This window comes from Oncorhynchus clarkii, chromosome 16 (genome assembly GCF_045791955.1).
Source record: "Oncorhynchus clarkii lewisi isolate Uvic-CL-2024 chromosome 16, UVic_Ocla_1.0, whole genome shotgun sequence".
Classification (NCBI taxonomy): domain Eukaryota; kingdom Metazoa; phylum Chordata; class Actinopteri; order Salmoniformes; family Salmonidae; genus Oncorhynchus; species Oncorhynchus clarkii.
Genome location: NC_092162.1, coordinates 29073353 through 29089708, shown reverse-complemented (window position 1 = coordinate 29089708; position 16356 = coordinate 29073353). Strand labels below are relative to the sequence as shown.

General features: G+C 43.2%; 1 pseudogene; it reads left to right on the top strand.

Moving 5' to 3' along the window:
- LOC139367293 (cadherin-23-like) overlaps positions 1-16356 on the top strand; it is a 187209-nt pseudogene that overhangs the window by 146732 nt on the left and 24121 nt on the right.

The window sequence follows — 16356 nt, the reverse complement described above, 5'->3', positions numbered from 1 at the left end:
GCATCAGCTATGTAGCCAAGTGATCACAGTGTACAGGGGGCAGCAGTAGATGGGACAGGGAAGCCGCCACTACGCTAGCGACACAGCGTTTAAAGTTAGTAGCCCGGGGGTGGTAAGGGGGGTTGGCAGGGAGATGTGCCTGCTAGCAGGGAGATGTGCCTGGCTCACGGCTAACTGGTGCTAGCTTCGTGGCAGTGGCGTTAGCCAAGGTCCAGAGTTTACAGCAAGGATCCTGTGGATTAATGGGCTCTAGCAGTGTATGAATGTGGTTCGGGTGAACAGCTGAGTAGGCCGGGTAGTGGGCCTCAGGAATAGCTTCGGTACTGGGTGCAAGCTAGCTGTGAAGATCAGAAGTAGTGGTCCAGGGATTACGGCAGGAATCCGGCGTTGTTGTGGAGAGACAGTTTTATACTGGTAGACTGGCGAGTATTATTCAGGCAAAAAAAAAACTGGCTGGCTGTGCAGAAGGTAAAAGCCGCTAGCAGTGGCTAACAATGACTAAATAGCTTGTAGCTAGTGAGCTGGTTAGCTTCTGGAGGTTCTTGAATGTGTTCTAAAATAAAAAAATAATAGCGATTCCGTATCACATTGAATTAAAAATAATAGCGATTCCATATCACATTGGGTGAGGCAGGTTACCGGAAGGTATAATCAAATTAAAAATCTAAAAGAGATTGAAAATAAATATGGGTCCAGTGAGTGGTTGGGCTGGCTGGGGACACGGCGATTCAGACAGTTAGCAGGCCTGTGCTAACAAGCTAACAGTTAGTAGGCCGGGGCTAAACAAGCTAGCAGTTAGCAGACCGGGGCTAAACAAGCTAGCAGTTAGTAGACCAGGGCTAAACAAGCTAGCAGTTAGTAGACCGGGGCAGGCTAGCAGTTAGCAGGCCGAATTAGCAAGCAAGCAGATAGCAAGGGCTAGAAAGTTAGCCTTTGTGGGACGTCGCGATGGGTTTAAGTCTGTTTATGCCTCTTAATGCGGTTACATCGATAGACCGGTCGTGGAATTAGTAGGGTTCCAAGTAGCTCTAGGTAGCTAAGCAGGCCTAGCTGGTTAGCATAATGGGCCTTCAGCGGGCGTCACGCCGTAGTCCTCGGGCAGATTATGCCGGTATTCCAGTCGTAGGGGATCTGCGGGGTTCCATGCCTCGTACTGGCTGTAGAAGGTGTCCGGATATTGTAGCCCAGGAGTATGCTTCGGTGGTAACACAGGAGCTCTGGCTGGGCTAGCTTCAAGCTAAGTGGATGGAAACGCTACCCAGGAGTAGTCATGTTGGTTGCGGTTAGCTAGTTGTGAAGATCCAGATGAAAATGTTACGTTTGCGGTGGGAATCCGGGAATAAAAATAATAGGTCCGTTATGCTCTGGTTAGAGTCGCGTTGTTCGAACTGGCGAGAGCTTTCCGAGCTAAAGGTTAGCTGATGACCGCTAGCAATGGTTTGCTGACTGATAGCTGGTAGTTAGCTGGCTAGCTTCAGTTGAGGGGTTCCAGATCTGAAGTAAGTATAAATACTTTAGAAAAAAAAGCAGATCCACGGTACATTGGGTGAGGTGGGTTGCAGGAGAGTATTTAGATGTTGAGGTTTAGCAAAATATTTTAGAAGATATGCGAAGAAAAAGATTTAAAAACGATATATGCAAGGGACACGACAGGACAAGACGTCTGACTGCTACGCCATCGGTGGTGAAGTGTTGCAGACTCTGGGGCCTTTCAGAACAGGTGTATATATACTGGTGTATATATACTGAGATCATGTGACACTTAGATTGCACACAGGTGGACTTTATTTAACTAATTATGTGACATTTATGTTTTAGAATTTTTTAAACAAGTATTTTATTTTATTTCACTTCACCAATTTGGACTATTTTGTGTATATTCATTACATGAAATCCAAATAAAAATCAATTTAAATGACAGGTTGTAGTGCAACAAAATAGGAAAAACGCCAAGAGGGATGAATACTTTTTCAAGGCACTGCATAGAATAATGTAGTAATCAAGTGGCCACCATCTGCCTTGATGAAATAAACACATCATATGCTGATGCTACTCTGCTCTTTATTTTACTCTCTTTATCTATCCTGATGCCTAATCACTTTACCCTGCCTTCATATTCATACAGTATCTACCTCAAATACCTCATACCCCAGCACATTGATTTAGTACTGGTACAACCTGTATAAAGCTCCATTCTTGTGTATTTTATTCCTCTTGTGATACTAGTTTTATTTGTATGATAATTTTTTAACTCTGCATCATTGGGAAGGGCTCGTTAGCAACCATTTCATGGTAAAGTCTACACCCGCTTTATTCGGCGCATGTGACAAATAAGCTTTGATTGGATTTGACACACTCTTTCTAACTCCCAAACACACAGTCTTCTTACATACACACACACTTCCTCACTCACTCACGGCAGCCTGAAACTAGGAGCTCCATTCGACTCAACTACAATTTAATTTGCTTTGGAAGAGATGGGATAGAGCATCAAATTATAGCTAACAAGGAAAATCTATCACCTTGGGTTGAGATAAGCTGAAAGCTAGTCAACTCTGATTGATTCCAGCACCACAGCCGCCAGGATGGAATTTGACAGATAACTGCAAGTGAAGTGGAGAGAGAATGAGAAGGAGGGAGAGAAGGAGGAGGAGAGGGGGTATATGGGGTGGTAAAGAGGGAAGAAGGTAGGGGAAAAGTAGCATAACTAATGGAGTACAGGCAGGCGGTGAAGTGAATGATAAGGCAGACATACAGAACGAGAGGGGGAGGCTAAGAGAGATGCAAAGTGAGAGGTTGAGGGAAACAAATGAGGGATGAGGATAGTGGGAGAGAGGCTGAGGGAGAGAGAAAGAGAGAGGGTTAGACAGTGAGAGGCAGAGGGAGACAGAGAGAAAGAGAAACAACGTGTCTGAGGGAGCGATAGTGGCATATTCAGCTGCAGGTTTGTTTATTCTTGCCGTGGAGTGTGTTTGCTCCTGTCGGCATGGCGATGGCTAGGGACGGCAAAGAAAATCCCCGCTATTCCATGGGAGCTCCTCATCAGTTGATGGGTAAATCTGGCAAATAAGAGGAGTGCCGCTATCAGCAGTCTCAAAACAGGTGTGTGTGTGTGTGTTTGCAGAGGTTGGCAGTGTCACATAAATGCTGCATACCTCAATCTATACAAGCAGTGCCCATGTGAAATCTCCACAATAGATGCTTTAAGGTCACAGGAGGTTGCTGAGGAGAGAACGGCTTATAATAATGGCTGGAACTAAGCAAATGGAATGGCATCAAACACTTGAAAACCAAGTTTGATGTATTTGATACCATTCCACTGATTCCGCTCCAGCCATTACCACGAGTCCGTTCTCCCCAACTAAGGTGCCACCAACCTCATGTTGTTTAGGTTTATTGGATAAGCTATTGTGGGCTCAGGGCAAACAGCCACATAGCTACAGTACATCAGTGAGATGGATTTAAACCTGATCTACAGTAGAGTGCATCAGAATGGGCCATCTCATCAGCAACCCTTGCTCTCTGCTTAATATGGCAAGGTGATCCCCGAGGGGAACTCCACCCCCCCATTCCATTGAAAAGGTGGCGCAGGGAATTCAAAATACTCTTTAGAAATATTTAACTTTCACACATTAACAAGTACAATACAGCAAATGAAAGATAAACATCTTGTTCATCTACCCATCATGTCCGATTTTCCAAATGTTTTACAGCTAAAACACAACATATTGTGCCAATTGTATTGTGTCAATGTTAGATCACCACCAAATCAAAGGAAAAACACAACCATTTTTTCCAGCCAAAGATAGAGTCACAAAAGCAGGATTAGAGATAAAAATGAATCACTAACCTTTTGAAAATCTTGAGATGACACTCATGACACTCATATGACATGTTACACAATACATTTATGTTTTGTTTGATAATATGCATATTTATATCCACAGATCTCGGTTTACATTGACACCATGTTCAGAAATGCCTCCAAAATATCCGGAGGAATTATAGAAAGCTACGCCAGATAACAGAAATACTCATCATAAACTTTGACTAAAGATACATGTTCTACATATAATTAAAGATACACTGGTTCTTAATGCAACCGCTGTGTCAGATTTTCTAAAAACTTTATGAAAAAAGCCTACCATGCAATAATCTGAGACAGCGCTCAGACGTAAAACTATTTCTCTGCCATGTTGGAGTCAACAGAAATATGAAATTACATCATACATATTCCCTTACATTTGATGATCTTTCATCAGAATGCAGTGCAAGGAGTCCTAGTTCCACAATAAATTGTTGTTTTGTTCCATAATGTCCAATACTAGTGTCCAATTAGCTGCATTTGCTAACACTTTCAGCTCACATGCCCAAAAGCTGACGCTGGTCCAGGACAACTCGCACGAAAACTTTAAAAATATATATTCCAGGTCGAATAAACTGGTCAATCTAAGATGAGAATTAATCTTCAGGATGTTATTTTCATATATATCCAATAACGTTCCAACCGGATCATACGTTTTCTTCTGCAGCCAAATGGAACGATGGTGCCACCCACAGAGAAATGTGACACAGGGAAATTGCATTCTGCCAAGACCGTGACTATTTCCCCTCCCATTCGGTCAAAGTTCACACCAGAAGCTCCATTCCACGTTATACTGAATGAGGACATCTAGTGGAATGCGTAGGAAGTGCTACCAGATCCATATCTTGTTTGGAAAGGAAGGGCGATGACGTCAAATTTGACCCACATTCAGAATTTCACTTCTTGTTTGGAAGATTGCCTGCCCTATGACGTCTGTTATACTCACAGACATAATTCAAACAGTTTTAGAAACTTCAGAGTGTTTTCTATCCAATAGTAATAACAATATGCATATATTAGCAATCTAGGACAGAGTAGGATGCAGTTCACTATGGGCACACAATTCATCCAAAGTGAAAATACTGCCCCCTATCCCCAACAAGTTAACCCCAGCTCAGCTCAACTTCAAATCAAATTATACTGGTCACATGCGCCGAATACAACAGGGGTAGACTTTACAGTGAAATGCTTACTTACGAGCCCATTCCAGACAGTGCAGAGTTAAAAAGTAAGACAAATAAAATAAAATAAAAAATAGTAACCCAACAAAAACACTAACAAGCTCATATACAAAGAGCACCAGTACCAAGTCAATGTGCAGGGATATGAGGTAGTTGAGGGAATCGAGGTAGAGTGACAGAGTGATCTCCAGCCTTGTCCTCATCAACACTCACACCTGTGTTAATGAGAGAATCACTGACATGATGTCAGCTGGTCCTTTTGTGGCATGGCTGAAATGCAGTGGAAATGTTTTTGGGGGATTCAGTTCATTTGCATGGCAAAGAGGGACTTTGCAATTAATTGCAATTCATCTGATCACTCTTCATAACATTCTGGCGTATATGCAAATTGCCATCATACAAACTTTTAATATCTGTGTCAATCTCAAAACTTTTGGCCACTACTGTATATGTGTGAGTGAGTGTGGTGTCAATATGCATGTGTGTGTGTGTGTGAGCTTATGTGGTATGTGTGAGTGTGTGGGTAAAGTCTAGTGAGTGTGGATAGAACCAGTGCAAGGGAGTCAGTGCAAAACAATAAAAATAAATAAATAAAAAGTAAAGGAGTTCAATGTAAATGGTCTGGTAGTCATTTCATTAACTGTTCAGCAGTCTTACGGATTTGCGGTAGAAGCTGTTCATGTGTCTTTTAGTCCCAGACTTGCCACTCCGGTACCGCTTGCCGCGTGGTAGCAGAGAGGATAGTCTACGACTTGGGTGTCTGGAGTCTTTGACCATTGTTACGGCCTTCCTCTTACACCGCCTGATATAGAGGTCCAGGATGGCAGGGAGATTGGCGCCAGTGATGTACTTGGCCTTACGCACTACCCTCTCTAGCGCCAATGCGGTCGGATGCTGAGCAGTTGCCATACTAGGCGATGATGCAGCCAGTCAAGATTCAATCAATGGTGCAGCTGTAGAACTTTGAGGATCTAAAGGCCCTCGCCAAATCTTTTCAGCCTAAAAAGGTGTTTCAACACAAAAAGGTGTTGTCGTACCCTTTTCACGACTGTATTGGTGTGTTTGGACCATGATAGGTCCTTAGTGATGTGCACACCAAGGACCTTGAAGTTCTCAATCAGCTCTACAACAGCCCAGATGAAGTGAATGGGTGCGTGTTCGACCCTCCGTTTCATGTAGTCCACGATAAACTCCTTTGTCTTGCCCACATTTAGGGAGAGGTTGTTGTCCTGGCATCAGACAGGCTTACCACTGTCATGTCGTTGGCAAACTTAATTATGGTGTTGGAGTCATGCGTGGCCATGCAATCGTGGGTGAACAGGGAGTACAGAAGGGGACGGAGCATGCACCCCTGAGGGGCCCCCATGTTGAGGGTAAGGGTGGAAGATGTGTTGTTGTGTACCCTCACCATCTGTGGGTGGCCCTATTGTGTTAAATGCTGAGCTGTAGTCAATGAAAAGCATTCTCACGAAGGTGTTCCTTTTGTCCAGGTGGGAAAGGGCAGTGTGCAGTGCAATAGAGATTGTGTCATCTGTGGATTTGTTGGAACAGTATGAGAGTTGTAGTGAGTCCAGGGTTTCAGGAATGATGGTGTTGAGCCATGATCAGCCTTTCAAGCATTTCATGGCTACAGATGTGAGTGCTATGGGTCAGTAGTCATTCAGGTTACCTTGGCGTTCTGAGGCTCAGGGACTATGTGGTTTGCTTGAAACATATTGGTATTACAGATTGGGTGTCAAAGAGACATTGAAAAAGTAAATGAAGACACTTGTCAGCTGGTCAGTGCATGCTCTGAATTAGCATCCTGGTAATCCATCTGGCCTGCGTCATTGTGATTGTTAACCTGTTTAAAGGTCTTACTCACTTCACACCATTATCCCAGAAACCCTAGACCCACAATTTGCATACAGACCCACAGATATGTATGCAAATCCACAGATCTAACAGATCCACAGATGATTCAATCTATATTGCATTCCACACTGCCCTTTACCACCTGGACAAAAGGAACACCTATGTGAGGATGCTATTAATAGACTACTGCTCAGTGTTCAACACCATAGTGCCCTGAAAGCTTATCAATAAGCTAAGGACCCTGGGACTAAACACCTCCCTCTGCAACTGGATCCTGGACTTCCTGACGGACCGTCCCGAGGTGGTAAGGGTAGGTAACAACACATTCGCCATGCTGATGCTCATCACAGGGGCCCCTCAGGGGTACGTGCTCAGTCCTCTCCTGTACTCCCTGTTCACTCATGACTGCACGGTCAGGCACAACACCATCATCAAGTTTGCCGAAGACTGGTACTGTCGGGGGGGTACTTCTGCCGAAGTCGTTGCCTCTACTTGTTCGGGTCGTGCTCGGCGGTCGACGTCACCGGTCTTCTACCCATCATCGATCCATTTTTCATTTTCCATTGGTTTTGTCTTGTCTTCCCACACACCTGTATTCAATCCCATCAATTACCTGTTGTGTATTTAACTCTCTGTTTCCCCTCATGTCTTTGTCAGAGATTGTTTATTGTCAGTGTAGTGTTTATTTGTATAGGTGCGCAACGGGTCTTTGTACCCATATTTGTTTATATTCATTTTTCTTATTAGTGTTATGGAGCATGTTACTTGGACATTTATTAAAAGACCCCATTTTACACTCCGTTTGACTCTCCTGCGCCTGACTTCCCTGCCACCTATACACACGTCTCTGACAGTAAATATATATATTGATTGCAATTGTTCCTGAATGAGTGAGCGTTCATGTGCAAAGGATTAGCATTTCAATTGTTATAATTATTAACTCTGTAGTGACTTCTTAGTCAACCCCCACTTCCCTTTTGTCTAACAAGCCGCCATGCTGGTTTAGCCCCCTCGGGCACATTCTCCTATCATTTCTTGTAACCAAATTTACTTGTTTTGTTCACGCATTTCTGTGAATTACTTAGTTAGTAATAAATAAATGATTTAAGACAATTGATGTATGGATGAAGACTGGGTTCGTGCAGATAACCAACAATTTACGACGTTTGGAATGAGACTAACGTGAGGTAAAATAAATAATTAAGTGCGCTGGTTATCAAGGGGCAAAGTATTGACGTGTTTTTTTTTTATTGAAAGCCGAGCTTAAAGTTTTCTTTACTGACTATAATTATCACTTGTCTGACCGCTTGCGTGATGACGAGTTTCTCACATGACTGGTCTATCTGGATTATGTTTTTTCTGAATGATCTGAATCTAGGATTACAGGGACTCTCTGCAACTATATTCAATGTGCGGGACAAAAATTGAGGCTATGATTAAGAAGTTGGAGCTCTTCTGTCTGCATTAACAGGACAACACACAGGTATTTTCATCATTGTATGATTTTTTTGTGTGCAAATGAACTCATGTTTATGGACAATGTCAAATGTGATATAGCAAAGCACCTGAGTGAGTTTGTTGCGCAATTACGCAGGTACTTTCCCAAAACTTTCCCTTTGATACCCTGCCTCCAGTCCACTTACCAATATCTGAACAAGAGAGCCTCATTGAAAAAACTCACACTAATTATTATGTTTAATAAATGTATTCTGTAGTGTGTGTGTGGCAGGATTACAATGATGGCAAAAAATAACATTTGAGAGTGCGATGACCCTGGTGCTAGAGGGGGTACGCAGCTGGAGGTCAAATCAAAGTGTATTTGTCACGTGCGCCGAATACAACAGGTGTAGACCTTAGAGTGAAAGGCTTACTTACAGGCTCTAACCAATAGTGCAAAAAAGGTATTAGGTGAACAGTAGTAGCAATAAAAAAACAGTAAAAAGACAGGCTATATACAGTATTGAGGCTATAAAAGTAGCGAGGCTACATACAGACACCGGTTAGTCAGGCTGATTAAGGTAGTATGTACATGAATGTATAGTTAAAGTGACTATGCATATATGATAAAGAGGCAGCAGCGGAAAAAGAGGGGTAAAGCGGGGGGTTGGTACACAATGCAAATAGTTCGGGTAGCCATTTGATTACCTGTTCAGGAGTCTTATGGCTTTGGGTAAAAACTGTTGAGAAGCCTTTTTGTCCTAGACTCTCCGGTACCGCTTGCCTTGCGGTTGTAGAGAGAACAGTCTATGACTAGCGTGGCTGGGGTCTTTGACAACTTTTGGGGCCTTCCTCTGACACCGCCTGGTGTAGAGGTCCTGGATGGCAGGCAGCTTAGCCCCAGTGATGTACTGGGCTATACGAACTACCATCTGCAGTGCCTTGTGGTCAAGGGTCGAGCAATTGCCGTACCAGGCAGTGATGCAACCAGTAACACACACATGCTCTCGATGTTGCAGCTGTTGAACCTTTTGAGGATCTCAGGACCCATGCCAAATCTTTTTAGCTTCCAGAGGGGGAATAGGCTTTGTTGTGCCCTCTTCGCGACTGTCTTGGTGTGTTTGGACCATTCTAGTTTGTTGTTGATGTGGACACCAAGGAACTTGAAGCTCTCAAACTGCTCTCAACCTGCTCTCAACCTGCTCCACAGCCTTGTCAATGAGAATGGGGGCGTGCTCACTCCTCCATTTCCTGTAGTCCACAATCATCTCCTTAGTCTTGGATACGTTGAGGGATAGGTTGTTATTCTGGCACCACCCGACCAGGTCTCTGACCTCCTCCCTATAGACTGTCTCGTCGTTGTCGGTGATCAGGCCTACCGCTGTTGTCGTCTGCAAACGTAATGAAGGTGTTGGAGTCGTGCCTGGCCATGCAGTCGTGGGTGAACAGGGACTACAGGAGTGGAATGGGCATCCCTGGTTGAGCTCCAGTTTTGAGGATAAGCGTGGCAGATGTGTTGCTACCTACCCTCACCACCTGGGGACGACCCGTTAGGAAGTCCAGGATCCAGATGCAGAGGGAGGTGTTTAGTCCCAGGATCCTTAGTGATGAGCTTTGAGGGTACTATGGTGTTGAACGCTGAGCTGTAGTCAATTAAATAGCATTCTTACATGTGAAAAAGTGTTCCTTTTGTCCAGGTGGGAAAGGGCAGTGTGGAGTGCGATAGAGATTACATCATCTGTGGATCTGTTTGGGCGGTATGCAAATTGGAGTGGGTCTAGGGTTTCTGGGATAATGGTGTTGATGTGAGCCAATACCAACCTTTCAAAGCACTTCATGGCTACAGACGTGAGTGCTACGGGTCTGTAGTCATTTAGGCAGGTTGCCTTTGTGTTCTTGGGCACAGGGATTATGGTGGTCTGCTTGAAACATGTTGGTATTACAGACTCAATAAGGGGCATGTTGAAAATGTCAGTGAAGACACCTGCCAGTTGGTCAGCACATGCCCGGAGCACACGTCCTGGTAATCTGTCTGTTCCCACAGCCTTGTGAATGTTGACCTGTTTAAAGGTCTTACTCACGTCGGCTACGGAGAGCGTGATCATTAAACTTTAAACCAGAACCACTTATTGATAAAGCCAGTGACTGATGTGGTGTACTCCTCAATGCCTTTGGAAGAATATCGGAACATGTTCCAGTATGTGATAGCAAAATAGTCCTGTAGTTTAGCATCTGCTTCATCTGACCACTTTTTTATAGACCGAGTCACCGGTGCTTCCTGCTTTAATTTTTGCTTGTAAGCAGGAATCAGGAGGATAGAGTTGTGGTCGGATTTACCAAATGGAGGGCGAGGGAGAGCTTTGTACGCGTCTCTGTGTATGAAGTACAGGTGATCTAGAAATGTTTCCCTCTGGTTGCACATTTAACATGTTGATAGAAATTTGGTAGAACTGATTTCAGTTTCCCTGCATTAAAGGTTGAATATTTGAAGGGGTACGGCACTATAAAAAGTTTGGGAACCACTGCTGTAGGGAATAGGGTGCTATTTTGGGAAGTAGCCAGTGGCTCTCCTTCAGTCTGATGTTCAGGTCCAATTAATGGGGTCCAATCTTCACTTATTCATCTTTCCATGGGTTTATTTTTTCTGTCCCTTGTTCATTTTATTTTTTTATTGTCTTTTTCCACAAAAAAAGAGAACACTCCAGGTTAAATGATTATAGAACTCTTATTTTCTCTCTGTGGATCAATCGTTCTCTCCGCTGTCATCACGAGCAAATGGATTCCTGAAGAAATAGAAAAAGGGTCCTTTATAATTGGCTGTGGGTGACGAGACACAGTTCATTACCGTGCAATGCGTTCACAGTGGTGTGTGGGGGTCTGTGCATGTATTTGTGTGTGTGTGTGCTTGCATGCATGTGTGTGTGTGTGTGTGTGGAGACCACCAGTCTGGGGAAGTTAGAGCTGCTACTCTGAGATACTATCTCATCTCTGACCCTGCATCTCAAAGACACAGAGAAGAGAGCGAATATGATATATATTACAGGTAGAGGTAGTGAGATATTGAGAGATGATAGAGGAGCAAAGTGACATGTAGAGATAATAAAAAAATAAATGTGCTTGGATGGAACCAATAAGAGGTGAATACATGCGTGTGACTGGCATCGAATGAGCGCTTCCAGAATAATTCAGAATAGAGTCAAATACATTTTCTCACTCACACACAATTAAGTTTTTTTCTTGTACATGCTAGTAGTATGTACACTAGAGGTGGGCAAAATAAGTCATATGTCGATTAACAGCGCCCACGGTGGATTTAGCAACAACAAGAAGAATTGTCACTGAATGTGCTGCTTAGTTCATAGAACCGCGGTTACGTGAGTAACCTCCGATATACGCCATATCAGCGGTTTCTGGATCTAGCTTTTGATTGCTTGGAGTTATTAGCTCTTATTACCCCATTCCTGAAAGCTAAGACTCTCAGGAACACGCACGTGTCTTCTGTTTTGTCACGATGCTACGAAACACAATTGATACTTAGTGATCTTCCCTGATGTTTTCCTGAACTTTCTAATACAGTGCCTTGCGAAAGTATTCGGCCCCCTTGAACTTTGCGACCTTTTGCCACATTTCAGGCTTCAAACATAAAGATATAAAACTGTATTTTTTTGTGAAGAATCAACAACAAGTGGGACACAATCATGAAGTGGAACGACATTTATTGGATATTTCAAACTTTGTTAACAAATCAAAAACTGAAAAATTGGGCGTGCAAAATTATTCAGCCCCCTTAAGTTAATACTTTGTAGCGCCACCTTTTGCTGCGATTACAGCTGTAAGTCGCTTGGGGTATGTCTCTATCAGTTTTGCACATCGAGAGACTGAAATGTTTTCCCATTCCTCCTTGCAAAACAGCTCGAGCTCAGTGAGGTTGGATGGAGAGCATTTGTGAACAGCAGTTTTCAGTTCTTTCCACAGATTCTCGATTGGATTCAGGTCTGGACTTTGACTTGGCCATTCTAACACCTGGATATGTTTATTTTTGAACCATTCCATTGTAGATTTTGCTTTATGTTTTGGATCATTGTCTTGTTGGAAGACAAATCTCTGTCCCAGTCTCAGGTCTTTTGCAGACTCCATCAGGTTTTCTTCCAGAATGGTCCTGTATTTGGCTCCATCCATCTTCCCATTAATTTTAACCATCTTCCCTGTCCCTGCTGAAGAAAAGCAGGCCCAAACCATGATGCTGCCACCACCATGTTTGACAGTGGGGATGGTGTGTTGCTTTTACGCCAAACATAACGTTTTGCATTGTTGCCAAAAAGTTCAATTTTGGTTTCATCTGACAAGAGCACCTTCTTCCAAGTTTGGTGTCTCCCCCAGGTGGCTTGTGGCAAACTTTAACCGACACTTTTTATGGATATCTTTAAGAAATGGCTTTCTTCTTGCCACTCTTCCATAAAGGCCAGATTTGTGCAATATACGACTGATTGTTGTCCTATGGACAGAGTCTCCCACCTCAGCTGTAGATCTCTGCAGTTCATCCAGAGTGATCATGGGCCTCTTGGTTGCATCTCTGATCAGTCTTCTCCTTGTATGAGCTGAAAGTTTAGAGGGACGGCCAGGTCTTGGCAGATTTGCAGTGGTCTGATACTCCTTCCATTTCAATATTATCGCTTGCACAGTGCTCCTTGGGATGTTTAAAGCTTGGGAAATCTTTAAACTTCTTCACAACAGTATCTCGGATCTGCCTGGTGTGTTCCTTGTTCTTCATGATGCTCTCTGCGCTTTTAACGGACCTCTGAGACTATCACAGTGCAGGTGCATTTATACGGAGACTTGATTACACACAGGTGGATTGTATTTATCATCATTAGTCATTTAGGTCAACATTGGATCATTCAGAGATCCTCACTGAACTTCTGGAGAGAGTTTGCTGCACTGAAAGTAAAGGGGCTGAATAATTTTCCCCGTCCAATTTTTCAGTTTTTGATTTGTTAAAAAAGTTTGAAATATCCAATAAATGTCGTTCCACTTCATGATTGTGTCCCACTTGTTGTTGATTCTTCACAAAAAAATACAGTTTTATATCTTTATGTTTGAAGCCTGAAATGTGGCAAAAGGTCGTAAAGTTCAAGGGGGCCGAATACTTTCGCAAGGCACTGTATATTTATGATGCATTTATTCCCTTTGTGATACAAAAATAACAATAATACACCTTTACAATATTTAAGTAATTTGACATATTTTGTTATTAGCCTCTTGAACATAAACTTGTTTGTAGTTTGTATCTAGAATTGTTAGAAAAGCCATAAAATGAAGACAATTAGAATTGGTCGATATTGCTATTATTGCCCACCCCTGGTGTACATGCTAGTAATGTGTACATGCTAGTCTGTAGGAGGACATATGCTGAATGTATGATACTGCACAGCATCTGCAATTTGACTGATTAAGGAGGATAGTCATTACTTTTTGTCACAGATGTTGTTGCCATAGTACTGTATTAATAATTTTATGATAGATTAATTCAGATGTTTAATTACATGATCTGTGCATTTTCACCAGGACTGCATACCTCTTTTCTTTTAACAGGAACAGTTACCCTTTATCAACATTTCTGTTTTCACATTAGTGTAAATATAAGGGATTTAACTGAAGATCTCATTTCCATCCATAGTTTGTAATTCAGCCCCACATCTCATACCGCAGCTTTTCTTCTCATCCCTTTGAATCTTTAACCAATATCTAATTATCTTTTCCTTGTGACTCCATCCCTCCATCCTCTCCTCTAGGGAGTGAACAGTATGTTTCAGGTGTTCCTAACGGGGAACAACTCGGATCACTTCACCATTTCACCCACAGCGGTGCAGGGCCGTGCTGACATCAGGATGAGGGTGGACGTGCCTCTGGACTACGAGAACATCCAAAGATACAGCTTCTCTGTAAGTTCACTCTGAACACACAAGCGTGCTCGCACACAGACACGAATGCACACATGCACGCAAACTTGCTTACAGCATGTTTTTATCTCTGTTACAAACTATCAGTAACATGTACTGTAACAAGCATGGCATCTACTGTATGGAGCACAGTAAGCAAAGACACTATGGGCGGGTGTCCCTGGAATCAGATTAAAGGGGTGTTTGCTACATACATTTTTTTACTTTTACATTTATGACTCAAATAACCATTTCAAATAACCATTTGAGTTGAGATTCTTTGCAGTTCACAAAAGGATTCTTTGCTCTTTTAGTGATAATTAAAATGTAGCTATTTTTATGCAACCATGAGAGTGGCCAGTTTATCGAATGTGTTGTGTTATGCCATTACATATTATACATTACCAGTGATAGTGTCTTGTGAAATGATCACTTAAGAGCCTTGTGCCAATTGAGAGTGGTTGACTTAATCAGTCAGTAATTCTCAATTCTCTTTATAGCTGTAGCTTACTTCAACTTGTCAATTAACACAATAATATCTCTGGATGTATTTTATATATGTTTTTTACCCCTTTTTCGCCCAATTTTTGTGATAGCCAATTGGTAGTTGCAGTCTTGTCCCATCGCTGCAACTCCTGTACAGACTCGGGAGAGGCGAAGGTCGATAGCCATGCATCCTCCATAACACGGCCCTGACACACTGCTCGCTTAACCCAGAAGCCAGCCGCAAAAATGTGTCGGAGGAAACACCGTACAACTGCCAACTGTGTCAGCGTGCATGCGCCCGCCACAGGAGTCGCAAGAGCGACAAGGACATCCTGGCCGGCCAAACCCGCACCTAGCCCGGATGACGCTGGGCCAATTGTGCGAAGCCTCATGGGTCTCCCGGTCTCAGCCAACGGGGACACAGCCCGGGATCGAACCCGGGGCTGTAGTGAAGACTTAGTGCCTTAGACCGCTGGATTTTTAACTATATAATATGGCTGACCAGAACAAAAAACCCTGTATGGTTCTTCAATAGGCTCTACAAAGAACCTTTCAATGGTTCTTTATGAACCAACCATAAAGAACCATAAAAAAGGTTCATATAAAGAACCATAACAAGGGTTCTATAAATATATATTTTTAAAGTTCTATCTTGTCCCAAAAAGGGTTGCAACCATAGTGGAATCCTTTTTTTGGTGCAATATAGCAACTTTTTTTAAATGGTTCTTTACCTTCAAAAATGGTTCACTATAGCACAAAAATATTATGCTATGGTTACAAGCCTAAGATCCCCTATCTGGTACTTGTTAGAACCATAATTTTTTTAGAGTGTACACTCCCCTCCTCTAAGGTGCAGGGTTGAGTAACCGGGTGGTAGCCGGCTAGTGATGGCTATTAAACAGTCTGATAGCCTTGAGATAAAAATAGCTTCTAAGTCTCTCTGTACCAGCTTTGATGCATCTGTACTGACCTCACCTTCTGGATGGTAGCGGGGTGAACAGGCCGTAGCTCGGGTGGTTGATGTCCTTGATTATCTTTTTGAATTTCCTGTGACATCGGGTGCTGGAGGGCAGTGTGCCCCTGGTGATGCATTGGGCAGACCACCCTCTGGAGAGCCCTGCGGTTGCAGGCGGTGCAGTTGCCATACCAGGCGGTGATTCTGCCCGACAGGATGCTCTCAATTGTGCATCTGTAAAGGTTTGTGAGGGTTTTAGGGGCCAAGCCAAATTTCTTCAGCCTCATGAGGTTGAAGAGGTGCTGTTCCGCCTTCTTCACCAGACTGTCTGTGTGGGTGGACCATTTCAGATTGTCAGTGATGTGTATGCCAAGGAACTTGAAGCTTTTCACCTTCTCCACTGCGGTCCTGTCAATGTGGATAAGGGCGTGTTCCCTCTGCTGTTTCCTGAAGTCCACGATCAGCGCCTTAATTTTGTTGACGTTGAGGGAGAGGTTATTTACCTGGCATCACTCTGCCAGGGCCTTCACTTCCTTCCTGTAGACTGTTTCGTCATTGTTGGTAATCAGGCCTACTACTGTTGTGTTGTATGCAAACTTGATGATTGAATTGGAGGCATGCGTGGCCACGCTGTTATGG